The 17369-nt window shown below is 41.0% G+C and overlaps 1 protein-coding gene across 1 annotated transcript in view; it reads left to right on the forward strand.

Annotated features, from left to right (window-relative positions):
- Window positions 1–17369, forward strand: part of PDCD1 (programmed cell death 1) — a 118672-nt gene that overhangs the window by 16216 nt on the left and 85087 nt on the right. The gene's annotated exons all lie outside the window — the stretch shown is intronic.

A 17369-nucleotide genomic window follows, 5' to 3' on the forward strand; every position in this document is an offset into this window, starting at 1 on the left:
TCCACGCTGAAATTAAATAAAAAACAGCATGGGGTACCCCCCAAAATCCATAACACATACTTATCCGAGCATGCAGCCCGTCAGGTCAGGAAAGGGGGGGGGGACGAGCGAGCGCCTCCCCCCCTCCTGAACCATACCAGGCCACATGCCCATACCAAATTATTCAAACATTTGTAAACAGACCAATTAACTGAAATGGTTTGGCATTTGTACCCCAAATATGACGTTCCCTGAGGCGTTGGTAAACCGAGGTACGCCTGTATTAGTATTGCAATCCTTTGTATTGGGATACATAGAACCAACATACATCTGAATTGGCAACATAGCACAACATTTGTGTCACATTGGAGATATCTGGCTAGTTAAACTGACCATGCCCAGGGACCTAGGATTGATTCACAGCACAGAAATACAGGCTGGGTTAGCAATGTAGCTCCGTGGGTTAGTGGTTAGCACTGCTTCCTCACAACTCTAGGGTTGTCGGTTCGAATCCCAACCCCGGCGAGGTAGTAGCATGATCTCTGTGTGTGGCTGTCTTCACATACATGTTCTGGCAACATCTTTGCATTCTGTCTAAATGATCCCTAAAATGTGAATTAGAATGAGGCCTTGTCTGTTGAAACACCTTCAAAGCTGCACCTTATGTGAATGTCATACAATGGTATAAGATAAGGGCCTGAATCACTAATAGATTTGATAATGATGGTTTACACTCCACCCACTTTTGTGAAGGATTTGGCAAGCAAAGAGCTGACAGAGAGAGAGAAGAGTGAGACGAAGAAGAGTGAGCGAGAGATACATATGAAGAGTGATAAAGAGAGACATTCAGAAGAGTGAGCGAGAGAGAAGAGCGAGCCAGTGAGACGGAGAAGAGCGAGCCAGTGAGACGAAGAAGAGTGAGCGAGAGATACATACTGAGGAGTGATAAAGAGAGACATTCAGAAGAGTGAGCGAGAGAGAAAAGACTCGGTTGGTGAATCCACACATCAAACTTGTCACAAATCCTGGCGTGCATTTTTCCCCCAAATGCATAGCAGACCCTTATCCCAGCAGGCAGGTACCGCACGCCTTCAAAGATTTATTTCCTTTGTTGATTTTCCTGCTTCGCTCACACTATATGCAATTGAAAATTACTCTTTAAGTTGCCAATTTTACTGTGTTTTCTAGAGAATTACTAACTAGTTGTGTTTTCAATTGTGTGTAGCATTGCGATTTCTATTTGAGTCTAGATGTTAAATTGCTAATAAATGGCCACAATTCTCAAATACCTTTGAACTCTCGCTGCAACAAATGGTGTATGTTAATACACTCACATTCATTATATCCAATATCAGGTACGATGTCAATGCACAAATCGCACCTGAAATTGCACACCCTGGATGTGACTTGTCATGTGATTGGCATGGCCAGCAGCTTGCTCTTTGCATGGCAAATTGCACCCAATGTTACTGGGGGCCAACACCACTGTCACATCTAATCCGATGCGGCAATTGTCCAACTTACAGTGAAGTTGCACGAGTTCACAATCCAATTGGATGTGAACAGAGCCTACAGTGGCCAATAGGGTGCGACTTGGTCTACGATTTGCAAGTCGCCTGTCATGCCAATTGCATGGCAATCGCAAACAATGTTACTGGGGGCTACCCGGTCACATTAAAGCAGATTTCTAAGTGGTGTTATTGACACCACAGTCACATCATGTGACTTGCATAGAAGTTGCATGATTTCAGAGTCGGGGTACATGGTGATTTCAAGTGCAATTTGCAAGACATTCGACATCGATCTCTCAGCAAATTGCATGAAAAGTAGTGTATTCATTACTCTATTATTACTTGCGGCTCCTACCAAGTTTGAACCACAACAATATGAACGCTCCAATAGCGTGCTCATTGAGTGGGACTTGGCATGTGATTTGCACAACATGCAAGCTGTAAATCGTCTGCAAAGTCGCACCCTATTGTCTGCTATTAGAGTGACCACATGGGTGCGTTTCAAACACTGATTTCTATAGTAGTACATGTACTACTTTAGTGGCAATTTGCATAGAGATCTGTGTCAGATGTCTTGAAAATTGCATTGAAATGGTCAACTTTACTGTAAGTTGCATGATTTGTAAATCAGCTTTGCCCAGAGTGTAATGTTTGGTGATGTTTGATTTCTAGAGTGTTTTACCAATTGATGGGAAATTCACCATACTAGTCAAATCGATTTGTCATTTTCAGTATTGCATACAAGATGTGGTCATGTGACTGTCTTAACTCATGCGAGAATCTGGAGGGAATTGTGACCATAGTAGCAATAAAGGTTCCAATTGGGGTTCCCTTTCACATCCCTGCTCAATGTTCTGTTGTATGCTGCACACGTACATTTCACTGTATATATCTTTCTGATTTGTGGGGCCTGTATACCAAGGGTTAATGCCGGTAGGAAGCGGATTCATCAGGTGAAAACACTTTCACTGACCAACTTAAGGTCAGTGGTGGGTGTGGCTTCATTGGGTGTGGGGCCTTGTTTGGCACGCTCCAAATACAACCTAGCTTATATAAAGATGTGCAGTAGGGAGTGATTTGGCCTGTTACTAGGCCGGGTGGTTTGTGACTAAGTCCTTGCTTGTAGTGGTTTGGGGGAGGAAGAGATTTTGTGCTGAATTGCCCCAGACACCACTCAGGCTGTGTTTGGAAGTGGGCTGGAAATGTTTGCGTATTTTTGGCCTTGTAAAGTGTGTTTGTGTGTTATTGCACAATGATTGTGTTTTTTTCTCTTTGCATTGAAAGCCTCACACATGTCAATCGTTTTGTTTAAAATCTGCTCTTGTTTTAATTTTGCTTGCTTATTTAGACTCAAATGCATTTTTCTTACAAACCTGCTGACAAATGTATGTGTAGGGGATTTGTAGAGGTGGGAGGGGTTTTTCACATATGTCTTGTTTTCTTTATATTTTGATGTGTAGACTTTTTTTGTGAATGGATCTTTATACTAAATGATTGTGTAAGTAAACCTTATGTGCACGAAAATGTTACTTGATTCATCTTCCCCTTTGTTTCCTGCTATAACCTGAGCACACACAGTTCATTAGAAGTATCTTTAGATTGTAAGCTCTTATGAGCAGGAGTGTTTTATTTTTGCCACATCAATCCTATTTTTGTGACTCACCAAGATATTGACTGTACCTACTTGTTCCTGCTGACCAAATAAATGAAGATATATTTGATCAATAAATGTTTCACCGATGTTTTTGTGTTTGTTATGTTCAATATATGAACAACCTTAATAGTTACTTTGTATACTTATATAATCTGCTCAAATGTAGCTTGTAAGAGCGTGAATATGCAAGTGGGTGCAAACTGGCTTTTTCAAAACCAAACAAAAAAATAAAAAACCTGCTTGCACCACAATATTGTTATGTACTAATGAATATGTCACATTCACTGTGCAGCCAGCTACAGGTTTTCTACAATTTGATTTACAGTAATAAAATAGTCCCCACTGTATGTTAATTTTTGGCCTTTGGCAACAAATATATATTAGCCAAGGTTTAAAAAGAAAAAAATCACTAAAACACACATTCGCGAAAGCTATCATAGCCGTGCATAGATATGCGCGATCGTGCACAAATAAACGCCAAACAGGTGTCCCCCATGGCGCATGAGCAGCTATCCTCCTGGAAGTCCGTCATCTGGTGCGCGCGCACCCGGAAGTGGTTGTGGGGAGTGTAAGTGGATGACAAGTGGTTGGAGGTTTTGTGTTGGTTGAAAATTTTGATAACTTTATTGGCATTTGGACATGGCGAGAGCACAGTTCTCAACTGAGGAGATGATCCTTATATGTAAAGTAAGTGTGGCCATTGCAAATATGTTTATAACATGTGAGGGACAAGTAATTGTAATTTTGTGGGTGGGGCCTAGCAGAATCTCACTTGGTGCACATGCTACTTATCTGTACATTAGCTCCTGGGTATTGACGGGTCAATTATATTAACCACTTGCCTACTGGGTACTCATACCCCCTTCCTGTCCTGGCCAATTTTCATCTTTCTGCACTGTTACCCTTTGAATGACAATTGTGCGGTCATGCCACATTGTACCCATCTTAAATTTGTATCAGTTTTTTCAGACAAATAGAGCTTTCTTTGGGTGGTATTGACTTGCTGCTGTGAGTTTTATTTTTTGCTCGATAAACCACAAAATAGCTCATAATGAATAAAAGTCTGTTTATATTATAACATTTGGTAAACTGGTAATTTAGCAACACTGATGTGCGTTGATGAGGCGGCACTGCTGGCCACAGGTGGGCGGAACTGTTGGGTGGCACTGGTGGGCACTGATCATCGGGGCCGACCCCTGCTTTGATAACTGCTGGTTCTCGGCAGTACTTTCCACACATTCTGACAGCGTGATGAAAGTGCAGCCAAGCCCCGGCAAATGCATTTCCCGGTGATCAGCGTGTCATTGGACATGGCTGATCACATGGTAAAAAGCCGCTGTGATTGGTCTTTACCACATCACGTGATCAGCTGTGTCCTTAGGACACAGCAATCACGGAGAGCGCGTTCTGCCAGGATGTCATATGACACCCTCCCAGAGCTGCCTGGATGCAGTGTAGCGTTATTCGGCTATCTGCGGTCGCCAAATAGGTAACCAGCTAGGCCTTCATGGCTAATCTTTGAATATCTGGACATGTATACTGCGTATAATGCATTACATTCTACAATGTGTTGGTGTACATGGTATTACAGTGTGCAATGCGTTGCTGGATTCTGCATGACAGTGGACAGCGTATCACAGTGTGCAATGCGTAGCTCCAGCCTGCATGACAGTGTACAGTGCATTACAGTCTACAATGTGTGGGTGTACACGGTATCACAGTGTGCAATGCGTTGCTCCATCCTGCATGACAGTGTACAGTGCATTACAGTCTACAATGTGTGGGTGTACACGGTATTACTTTGTACAGAGTATTACAGTGTGCAATGCGTTGTACACTGCAGTGTGCACTAAAGCATTTTACACTCATGCACTGTACACACTAACGCATTTGACATTTCTAGTGTGCAATGCGTTAGTGTGCAATGCCTTGGACAGTACAATGCATTTGCAGTATTGGTGTATGTTTATTAAGCACAGATAATTCATCTGATTTTAGTTATCAAGGAGAAGTCTTCTCTGTCCCCCTGTTTATGAGGTGGAGGACAATTGTTTTCCGAAGAGGAGAGGAGACATTTTTTCAAGGAGATCTGTATAGATTTCCAGAGATATGTGTAGATGGTTGAGGGGCTGCATGTGATCTCCGGAGATAATTGTGATTAATGATCACCTGAGTTAAACCAGTGAATGAAAAGTGTAAAAAAACATGGATTGAAAATAATCTGCACTGACCACTGTGCTTTGTCAAGCCACATATTGGCACATTCTGGTGTCACACAGATGCGATGTGAAATTTGCAGTGTTTTCTGTGCAAGAGCTGCACCGCATCACAACCGCAACCCCTTCATGCCACCTGCTGCGGCTTTCTAGGTGAAGTTACCAACACACCAATATTGGTACACAAAGCGTATTGCGATTTGCCAAATTGGATGGCATGCCTATTCACACCCATGTGCATACCCTGAAAAAGGGTCCTGCACATTTTTGGCCCGGATGCGGTGCAATTTGAGGTGTGCAAAATGTTTGTCTCTAATTGCAACGCACACAAATTGCATGTGATTTGCCCAGGAGTGCGGTGTTAGACCACAATGCATGTATGTGAAGCCAGAATAAAAGGATGTGGATTTTGTCTATTTTTACTTGCGCATGTTAACATTATGTAAGTGCATTTTTCTTCTGTTTAACATGCTATAGAAATGCAACATGCATTTGGATGTAGTGTTTTTGTATGTGCATTTTGGAAGTATTCTAAACACACATTGACCCTAGGACCACACCATATCTTATGCAGGCCATAGATGGGTCGAAAATCGGCCGATTTTTCGGCCGAAAATAAAATCGGCCGATTTTCGGATCGTTAGTGGGCTATTTGTTCGGCCGTTTTTCGGTATTTTGGCAGATTTTTTTTTTCGGTAGAGTTGGAAAAAACCGGCCGAATTTGCCGATCGGCCGATTTTCGCGGCAATGATGGGCAAATCGGCCGATTTTTTACTGATAAAAAATCTGCACATGAGCAGTGACCTGCAAGAGGAAGACAAAAAGAAGAAAAAGAAGAAGAGGATGATGATGATGATGATGAAGAAGAGGATGATGATGATGATGAAGAAGAAGATGATGAAGAGGAAGAAGAGGATGATGATGAAGAAGAAGAGGAAGAAGAAGAGGAAGAAGAAGGATGAAAAATGAGAGGAATTCCAGTATGGCAAAAAGTGTCCCTGCAGAGAGCTCCGCTATTTCTTTGACAGTTCCTTGACATTTACAGCGGTTGCAACATTGTATCTATTTGTTTCCGAATAAAAACATCTGTATCCGAAATGGATACAAATACATTGTTGCAACCGCTATAAATGTCAAAGAACTGTCAAAGAAATAGCGGAGCTCTCTGCAGGGACACTTTTTGCCGGCTGTAGACGGGATGAAAATCTGCCGATTTTTTTTTACCATTGCTGGTAACGTCGGCCGCTTGAACAACCGATTTTTCATTTTTTAAAAGAAAAATCGGCTGTTTTTCTCCCCGTCTATGGCCTGCATAAGCATTAGTGTGCCTGGGGGAGGGGGGGACCTTTGGCCTTTCCAAACACAGTAGATGCTCCAAGAATGTTTCCTTGAACTCTTGAAATGGTTAAAAAGGAAAGACACTCTAGATAGCCTGCACTGAGAATTGACTGTCATGATGACGTGTCAATGATTATTTGCTCTCATTTTTCAGGAGTGGTACTGCTTGCGGTTGAAGCTGGTAGAAATCCACCTTCACGTCCTCCACTCACCTTCACTTGTGGCCAGTGGATATTTTGTGGCCGCAGGCAAGAACTGGCATCGAGGACCTGCATAATGACCCTGGCATGCCAGAGGTGGTTTGGAAGCAGCACAGCAATTTGACCATCCCTTTCCTCTATGTTGGTTTTAGGGTGCAGAATTGCTTCTCGTTCGTGAACGGACTGTCGCCGGATATCAGAGTCCCCATATTTTCAAGATATTTTTTAGCCATGTTGGCTTATTTTTATGTCATTTTCCAAGTGTGTCGCACCTAACCGCACAGTAGTGTGGTGCCATGCGTATTTGTGGCTGTGAATGGGGCTGTTTTTAATAGACGTGTGTAGGTGCAACAACGTTTTCATCATGGTACCTGCGCACATCTACATAGGGCATTGCATTTCTTTGCTGTGCTGGAAAATGTGTGTTCTTGCATGCGTTTCTGCACCACCAATGGTGTGAACAAGTTCACACTATAGAAACAGTCTAGATGTGTTCCTGATGGGTTTTTTTCATGCCCTTTTGGCATGCATGTTTAGTGTGTTCCAGTACATTTTGGATGCGTTTTGGACATGTTTACATTGCATTTTTGTATCCCTTCCACTTATTTTTTTCTATTTTCTTTGTATTCAATGTAGTTAGGGACATGTGCGTTTTAGTACATTCAAGGACGTTTCAATGTGTTCCAGTACAGTTCTGTGCAGAAACAATGCAGCGTGGTCAACTTTGTTTACAGCACTGCATTGCATTGAAAATGCAAGCGCTGATGTGAACTATGACATTGACAACCATATAACCTTCTTTGTGATGCTGAAAAAGCAACTGAAACACATGTAGTGTGAACTGGCCCTAAAGGTTATTAGAGGTCAGGGAACAGGACTGACCAGGAATTGTGAATTCAATCAGACTAGTGGTGAGATACAATCAGCAATTGTATAATAATGTGAGATCTGAGCTGTAGCTGATAGAAAATGAGACACATTCACTTGATCAGTAAATAGATAGTTAAAGAGTGGGGCGGTGATCCATAGATTTGCATATGGGACAGGTGATGATGGGGTGGGGGAGGGGGTCAAGTTGTATAAGGAGACAGATTTAAAAGAGAAAAAAGTTACAATGAAATATACACGGCATGAAAATTGCACATGACCTAATTGGCAGAAGAACAGTACGCAAGTAACATTCATCCACTTTCTAGTCATTAGGCAAAATCATAATTGATCAATATTCCTGCCACAACCCAGAAAATTGATCTCCATTTTTTTGGGATGTTGCCAAGACTGGGATTAGAACCCATGACCCAAGTGCTGTAAGTTCTGAGCTCTAACCACTAAACCACTGTGGGAAACACAGTTTGAGTTATAATGTAGAATAGTTACATTGTTTAAAAATGATAAAGCGAGCGCTGGTCAAATGATATAGACTAGTAAAATGGTATTACACAAGATAAATATAACCACGAACAGTAGTGCATGAACTCGTGAAAGGTCATCCACCCCTGTGACAGTGTACTACACTATTGAGGACCTTTCTGGCTCCTGTGGCTGAGCTAATTCCTCCCCAGGACCATTTGGGCACCCACCCTGATGGATGGATGGATGGAGCTGGATGACTAACCCATAGCTGCCAGCATACCGCTGCACCCCCAGATGTGCGATGTGTATAACCCATGCACATTAATACTTTTGTTCTGGTGAGTGTAGACCAGTCCCAAGGTGTCAGGGCAGGGCTGTGGAACGGACAGGTAGGCCTAGTGGCAGGGTAACGCACTGGCTGACGACAACCACCACCAACAGACTGAAGTCCCTCAGGGCGCGGAGTCTAAGTCCCAGGCTGCCCTTCACCAGGGCCCCTGATGGTGGGGATGGACTTGACGCAACCAGGGACCAGGTCGCGGCCCCCGAGACACCCCAGCTGCGGTAATGGCCGCCACCAATGGCGTGTAGTTGGTGAGAATGACAATAGCGTAGTCAGACAAGCCGGGTCAATAACAACGGGACAAAACAGTACAGAACAGTAGACAGAGAATCACAGGTCACGGGCCGGGTTCAGCAACAGAAGGTCAGATCAAAGGGAAACGCAGAGAATGGTCTTAGTCACAAGCCGAGTCAGAATACCAGAAGAGTCACGAGCGTATACACAGAGCTGTAGCAAGACAAAGACACAAGTGCAAAGAGCATGTGCAGATCCCAGGCTTATATGTACTCAGCCACACCCCTCTGGGGGATGGACCTCAGAGACCTGAAGGCATAAAAGATTCCCATCATGCTCAGCAGAAATCCAAGATGGATGCTAGCACATGGCGTAACATAACCTCTGGGAAAAGGTAGGACCTTGACACAAGGGTGGTTTACCTTTCACGAGTTCATGCACTACTGTCCGTCACGGAGAGACCACACGTGCCATTCATAGGCACTCTCTGAGTTGGTACTCTCACACGAAGGACATTCCATTATTCAGGAATGATTCTATGAACTTATTTTAGCACGATTTACCAGTTTACATCATTATTGCAATTCTTTGCACTTTTTGGTTTTTACATGCGTTCATTATTGATCACATGCATTTATAGCGCTGCACTTGTCTTTAACATAGAATAGTTATGTGATTAAAGAGAATGAAGATATATAACTATATTGGGAAATTAGAAGTATATAAATTATTTGAGATATAAGTGTGAAAAATTTGAAAATAAAATGTATGACATTCATTAGTAAATGCAATACTTTCCTGATCATTTTGGAGAAACTGCCAAAAAAATAGCAAAAGAGAATTTTCAGAATGTAATAGTACAGCTGTATTAGAATTTTCTATCAGAAAAACGCCAATGTTAATAAAGCCCGCGCTTGTGCGCCATCTAGCGAATATATCCGGTATTGCACCTAAAAATGTGCCAGACGGGATACCACATTCACTAATGGCAAAGTAGTCAGTAGAGGCTCGTTAATGAGCTTGCTAGACGCTGGTCAGACGACTGATTGATTGACCGGAGTCTGCCTGAATGGTCAGTCTCTGCTAATACACTCACATCTTAGTGAATCAAGGCCTTTTTGTTCGCATGAAAAAAATCAGTATTTTTTGCAAGGAAATTAATTTAAACCCCCAAACATTATATTTTTTTTTTAAAGCAGACACCCTAGTGAATAAAATGGTGGGTACTACAATTTTTTATGGCACATAGTACTTGTGCAGTGATTTTTCAAATGCTATTTTATTTTTAAAAATACACTTTTTTTTTACTTTGAATGCAGAAAAACACAATATATTGGCCAATTATTTGGTAACAATAATCCAAATTAAAAGGTATGCGCTAATAACAAACTTATACAAAAGTGTATATCATCATCCAAAAAACATTAGTGTTTTAAATAAATTATAGTGTCCAAACATAAATTAGTGTCCAAAAAAATATAAATTAGTGTCCAAAAAAATATATATATCTTCAGTGACTTGAACCAATTGTGAGAAATCCACCACCAAAGGAGATTAAATGAACTCACCAGAGCTAATGGCTGGTCAGATAATAAACCAGCAACAGCGCTTGTGCTCTGGGAGCAATGAACCCGATGTCCAAATAGATATGGTGATGTTTCAGATACTTCCAGATAATAATAATCACAGACAAACAACTTTGCAGCCCAAGCTCTTATGATGAACTTCTCCACTCTTTCTCATACCTCCATGAGAGCATGCAGTACACTCAGGGACAAAAAAGAGAACATAATGGTGCAATACGTTTTTTTCATTTATCTCTTTAATAAAAAAGGTATAAGGAAACTCACAAACAAGGTGTCCAACAGACACCAGCTTCAATCGCAAAAAAGGGTTGAGATACAGTTAATGCTCACCCATACAGCACAGACCAGCAAGGCTCTCTAACGTCCACATCAAGTAGGCTACGCCCTATTTTTTTTAACCGGTTTCGTCACACCGACGTCATCAAGGGGCAGTACAGATGGGAACGTCAGACAGCTCTTATAAATACCACCCTTCATCTACATAGTTTTAACACCCAGCCAATCACTGCGTTCCTAGTCTCCTTAATCACGCCGGCTAGAACAGGTGTTTCCCAATTTAATTATACATATACACTCTACTACATAAACAAAAAAGCTAAATATATATACCCTGCAGGTTTGAATCAGCACAATACCGTTCTTCAAAATCACCCACAAAAAAATATAAATATAAAAACATAAATATATGCAGAAAAGCAATATATACCATCCTGTGCATGGCTCTTCAAACCACAGAAAAACCCTTAAAGGGCCATGCACAGAACTTAAAGCACAACTCTTCTCATACAAAAAAAAAAAATAAAAATATTTTTTTAAAAATATAAACCAAATTAAAATAAACTATATATAACGATCACTACATGTAATCAATATTTTAAAATATTTATCTTAAAAATTTGTCAAAAAACAATTTAAATCAATATCTATATTTAAACCTCTTGGTACTAAAGACTCCAATTCATATATCCAAAAAGTCTCCTTTTTTGATATTTCTTTAATCAGATCTGAACCCCTCCAATGACTTTTTACTCTCTCAATTCCATAAAATGTCGCTAAACTCGGATCACTATTGTGTCTTAATTTAAAATGTCTTGAAACACTATGTTTGTCAAACCCTCTCTTTATATTGTTCAAATGTCCATTTATCCTAGTCTTCAACTGTCTCCCTGTTCTTCCCACGTACTGAAAATGACACGGGCATTCCAAAACATAAATCACATGAGAGGAATTACACGAAATAAGTTGTTCGATCTTATATTCTTTCTTAGTTATATTTGAAATAAATTTCTTCCTCTTTATTTTATTCGATCTATTTATCGTTCTACATGCTTTACACCTGTTACAATGAACAAATCCCTTCAAATCGGGAAAAAAATCTACCTCTTTTGGTGGATCTAGAACATTATGCACTAATTTCGTCCTTATAGATCGATTTTTCTTATAAATAAATTTAGGTTTTTTTGGAATGATCTTTTTCAATACCTCATCTTTTAACAAAATCGGCAAATATTTCTTGAAAATACCCTCAATCTCTTTATACTGATTATTAAAGTTGGTAATAAAAGCCATATCAAAGTTGTTATTCTTTATCTTTCTATTAGACAGAAAAGTACTTCTATCCTTTTTATCAATCATTTCCCTTTCTGTTGACAAAAAAGGTTTTTTATATCCTTTCTCAATAAACCGATCGATCAATACATCAGTTTGATCAACAAAATCTTTCCTTAAACTGCAATTCCTTTTAATTCTCGTAAACTGACTTCTTGGCGTATTATATAGCCATTTAGGATGATGTCCACTTGAAACCGGGATATAGCTGTTTTTATCAATATCTTTAAAAAAAGTTTTAGTATTTAGTACTTTACTGATCCCCTCTTTATTATCTTTATTTTTCTCAAAAAAATTTTTTATGTTCAACTTTCTAATGAACTTTTGCAGATCGATAAAAACATCAAATTTACTTACATTTTTTCTGGGTATATATTTTAGCCCTAAATCTAAAACTTTTAGCTCTTTTTCAGTAAGACAAACATCACTTAAATTAAAAATTCCAGTGCCTATAGATCTCTTTTCCTTTTCTTTTCGTTTTCGTTTACCTCCTCTTTTTCCTCTGTACCTCCTCCATTGTTTTTCATACCATATGTACCTCTTTGATTCCATCCCCTGTAATTGGGATTGTAATATCTCATCTCTGGGTCCCATCCTCTGCTCGGGTCCTGAAAACCCCCTCTATTGGAAAAATTACCCTGAAAACCTCCTCTCTGAAACCAATTACCTCTAGCTCTCCCTGCTCTCCTATAATTGAAGGTCCCTCTATATACCCTTCCTTTTCCTTCATAATAAGGTCTATGGGTGGGATTATTCAATTCGAGGGTATTCATATCATTTTCATGAAATTTTATCTTTCGTTTTTCTTGGGGAGCATTGGGAGTTTTTTTCTTAACCGAATTTGTATTGACTGTGACTTTTTCTGGTGTAGATTGTCGAGAATCAACTTCTTCAATACTCAAATTTTCTTGCCATTTGTAAACTTTATTACTTTTATAGTCATCTGTATCTCTGTTATATTTTTTTACTTTTTTATTTTTAGTATCTTTATCAATTTTTGTAATGTATTGTTGAACTACATCTGATCTCTCTTTATATTCAGTAGTGTCCACAAACGGCAACATAATATCTTTAAGTTTTTTAATCTTTGATTCTACTTTCCTCAATTTCACCTGTCTCCTTTTTATGATCAACTCCAAAAGTTTGCTCTCACAGTGATTGAAAAAACAAAACCATTCTTCCATCAAATCCTTATCCTCTAATCCATCATTAGCAGGTATATCCCATCTAAGTCTTCTAGGTGTAATTTTCTCTTTTAAATATAATTCCAAAGTGTTCACATCCCACCAAATACGAATCTGTTTTTCTAACAAGTGCTTTAAATTTTTAAAATTATCTTCCAATTTCACTCCATTTTTTCCCCCTATAGGGTTAAATACTTCAACTAAATCCACCTTTCTTTTTTCCATATACCCAAAAATTATTTGGTAAGTCGAGTAAATAGATACCAAACATGACATGCTTTAAAACTGCACATGCCCCGTGAAATGGCGACAAACTGCATATATTTTTAATATCCATAGGCAACACTTTAAAAGCCTTTAAAAGCTACCATTTTAGATTTACAGAGGGGGTCTAGTGTTAGAATTACTGCCCTTGATCTGACATTCACGGCGATACCTCACATGTATGGTGCATACGTTGTTTACATACCGCCACAGGGTCAACGCTTGTGCACACAGGTGTGCGTGCATGGGAGGGGCGAGGTTTTTTTTTTTTAGTCATTTTGATTTTTTTAATTATTTTTACACTGTACCTTTCATTTTTTTTTTTTTTTATCACTTTTAATGCTATCACAGGGAATGCAAATATCCCCTATAACTTCAATGGGCATTGTCATATATTCTTTTTTGAGAAATCTGGGGTCTATCAGACTCTGGATATCTCCTCTGCCCTTACATTATCTAATCAAACCAAAATTGGTGTGATCAGATGCTTTCCCAATTTACAAATGGCGCTGTTTATATCCTGCGAAACTGAAGTGATGAAATGCTTGTAGCTTCCGAATTCTTAGACTATAGAGATGATTGGCACCACTCTGGTCTCCAATCAGCTCTATAGTCAGCTGGCAGAAACACCGGCTACATTCTCAGGTTCCCCCGATGGCACGAGACTGCCCGAGAAGGCCGTGGAAGGCAGCGGGGGCATAATCTCCCGCTGCTTGTAAAAGAAATCCTGCAGCTAATTAGCCACTAGGATTGCTTTTACATGAAAGCCGATCGCCGGCTGAAAAAAAAAAACGATACCAGGATGATGCCTGCAGCTATAGGCATCATCCTGGTATAACCATTCAAAATCCAGTGATGTACCAGTATGTCGCTGGTCCTTGTTGGGTGTATATGCTATGTTCTTTTTTTTGTATGCAGCCTGTGGGCTGAATGAAAAAAAGAGAAGAAATTTCTGTCAGAAAAAGTGTGTGGTATGCCCACCATTAGAATATACCGCCCTGCATCAACCCACTTCTAATGGTGGGCACACATTAGGTCACACTTTGCCAAATGTGCCATTTCCAAGATTGTACAAATGTCTAATGTCTAGTGGCATGCTTGAATGAAAATTGTCCACGTATAAGTGGTCCCCCATATGGAAAAAGGATGACACCAAGTACCAAACTATCTTGCCACTGCTCCCCATGTAGTCTGCGCATCCGTGGGCTCCACATGACTATCTTTCCCTCGTAAATCCAAAACTTATAAGTATAGCCTGTTGTCCTCTCACAGGTCTTTACATCTTGACCCCATATCTGGCACGCTTGCTGGGGAGAAATTGTTTGAATGCAAGGCAGCCAGAAAAATTAATGCGGGACTCATCAATGCAGATGTTTTGCTGGGGAGTATAGACATCTGCAAATTGTTGGCTAAGGTGATTTGCAAGGGGCTGAATTTTGTGGAGCCGGTCAAATTCAGGGTCACCCTGAGGATGACAGAGTGTGTTGTTGAAATGCATAAAACACATTATACGCTCATATCTATGCCTGGCCATGGCAGCAGAGAACACGGCATTTGATGAATTGGGTCTGTGGACCAATACAACTGGAAACCATTTCTTTTAGTAATGGCCATGTTGAGGGTTAGGCCCCAAAAAAATGTAAATTCGAAAACCGTAATGAGTTTCCATGCGACTGGTCTGGCAAGGTTTAAATGTTGGTTGGCGGTGATAAAATGTTGTGCATATAAATTGCTTTGATCCACAATCAACGCATACAGATATTCTGTGAAAAACAGCTCCAAAAATTAAGGGGAGTAGTTAAATTTGCTATTTCCACCTGAATTCCAGGTTGGGCAGTGAATGGGGGAAGTACGGGTGCTGCAAAATTTGTTGGCTGCCAATTGGGATTTGCAAGCACATCCGGAAGCATACTAGGAGCTCTATGGGCCCGTGTACAAATTCTTGGTGGCTGCAGGACAATACTTGTGCTCGCCACCGCACCGGCTTGTACTGGACTTATGGGACTCGCCACGTCACCAAGTCATACTGCAGTGCTGGTATTATTATTATACAGGATTTAAATAGCGCCAACAGTTTGCTCAGTGCTTTACAATATAACGGGAGACAATACAGAACAATATAGTTCAATATAAGAGGGTTAGGAGGGCCTGATCCTGGGAGCTTACAATCCAAGATATGTGAAAGACCAAGATGTACTAGACCGCTGATGCTCGCCAGTTCACCAAAAGGTAGCACGGCACTAGTACTGGCATTCTGTTTCATATGAGAGTCATACAAATTTACTGACAAGTGCTAACAGAGATCAGGCCTGATTCTGCGAACACTGCGGTTTTGTCTGCAATGTATCAAGTGACAGGGACCTACTGACACTGCACTTGCTGGGGGAGAAGGGCGGTGGGGGTAAGCGTAGGGGCTAAACGCAGGTTCCGGGGCTGATCCTGCTAACGCTGCATTTTTGGGGAAGCTATATTAATGTAAACGCTGGTATAGTGCTGACCTGATCAATTATATTGATCCGTTCAGACGCTATACTAGCAATGGAGGATTATTGTGCATGAGCGTGTTCCTGGCAATCAAGGGGTTAAATGTGATGACTGGTGTACTGACGGGCAATCTGATGCTATCTGGGAGGGGTGTGAAAACCATGGGAGTGCAAATCATGTGTATATATATATATATATATATGTTATTTTGCGCACCCATGCCGCACTGTAGCAGTATTTCTGCTATAGGGTGGTCAGGAAGCGGTTACAGAAGAGGTTTGTGTTATGGCGCTGCGTTAGTTTAACTGACAATTGCGCGGTCATGCAACACTGCATCCAAATTAAATTTACGTCCTTTTTTTCCCACAAATTGAGCTTTCTTTCGGTGGTATTTGATCGCCTGTGCGGTTTTTATTTTTTGCACTTTTGAGAAAAAAAAACAATATTTTGGACTTTTTGCTATAAAACATGTCCAGTAAAAAATTTAAAAATCAAATTTCATCATAAATTTCAGCCAAAAGGCATTCTGCGACATGTCTTTGCTAAAAAAAAACCCAATACGTGTAAATTAATTGGTTTACGTGAAAGTTATAGCGTTTACAAATGGCGGGAAAGATACTGGGATTTTTAATTTTTTTTTATACTAATAATGGCGGCGATCAGCGACTTATGGCGGCGATCAGTGACTTATGGTGCTGATCAGCGACCTATGGCAGGACTGCGGCGGACATTCTGACACTGGGGGGGACTGCAGCCGTGCTCTGTCAGTGATTGCCGGTAATCTCTGGGACACGGCAGGTAATGACCGGCCGCGACCCGGTGACTGATACCCGCATCCTCGATCGGCGGCGCTGGTAGGGCGGAGGCGTGCCTCGCGCCCCCTACATGTTTTGCAAAATCACGTTTTAAAACATGGTTTTGCGCAGCCGTGCCGCCCTGCCACAGTATTTCTCCAGTGGCTGGTCGGCAAGCGGTTAAAAAAAAACAAGACAAAAAAAAACACCTAAAGGACTCTCACCCTAGGTTCACATCTGTGCGGGTGGTGCCGCTGTGGATCCGCACGAAAATCCGTGCAGCCACACCACCGGCACAGATAAATGCAGCCCCGCGGGCGGGTGCCATTAGTTCTATTGGCACGCCGCCCGCACTGGAAACCGAAACCATACTGGGAATCAAGGTTCCCGTGCGGGCTGCGTTTTCGGAAGTGCAGGGACTTCTTTTCGTGCATGTCACGGGCACGGGAGTCCATTCAAATTAATGGGCTCTCATGCCCATGCAAAATGCCGCCCGCACAGATGTGAACCGGGGATCAGGCTCAGTTCACACTATGGAAATGCAGTCCAGATGCGTTCCAGATGTGTTTTTGCATGCGGGTTTTGGTGCATTCCGGTGCATTTTTTATACTTTTTTTACGC

The sequence above is a fragment of the Staurois parvus genome, unplaced genomic scaffold (genome assembly GCF_062004578.1).
Source record: "Staurois parvus isolate SC_StPar_1 unplaced genomic scaffold, SC_StPar_1.0 ptg000235l, whole genome shotgun sequence".
In the NCBI taxonomy this organism is placed as follows: Eukaryota; Metazoa; Chordata; class Amphibia; order Anura; family Ranidae; genus Staurois; species Staurois parvus.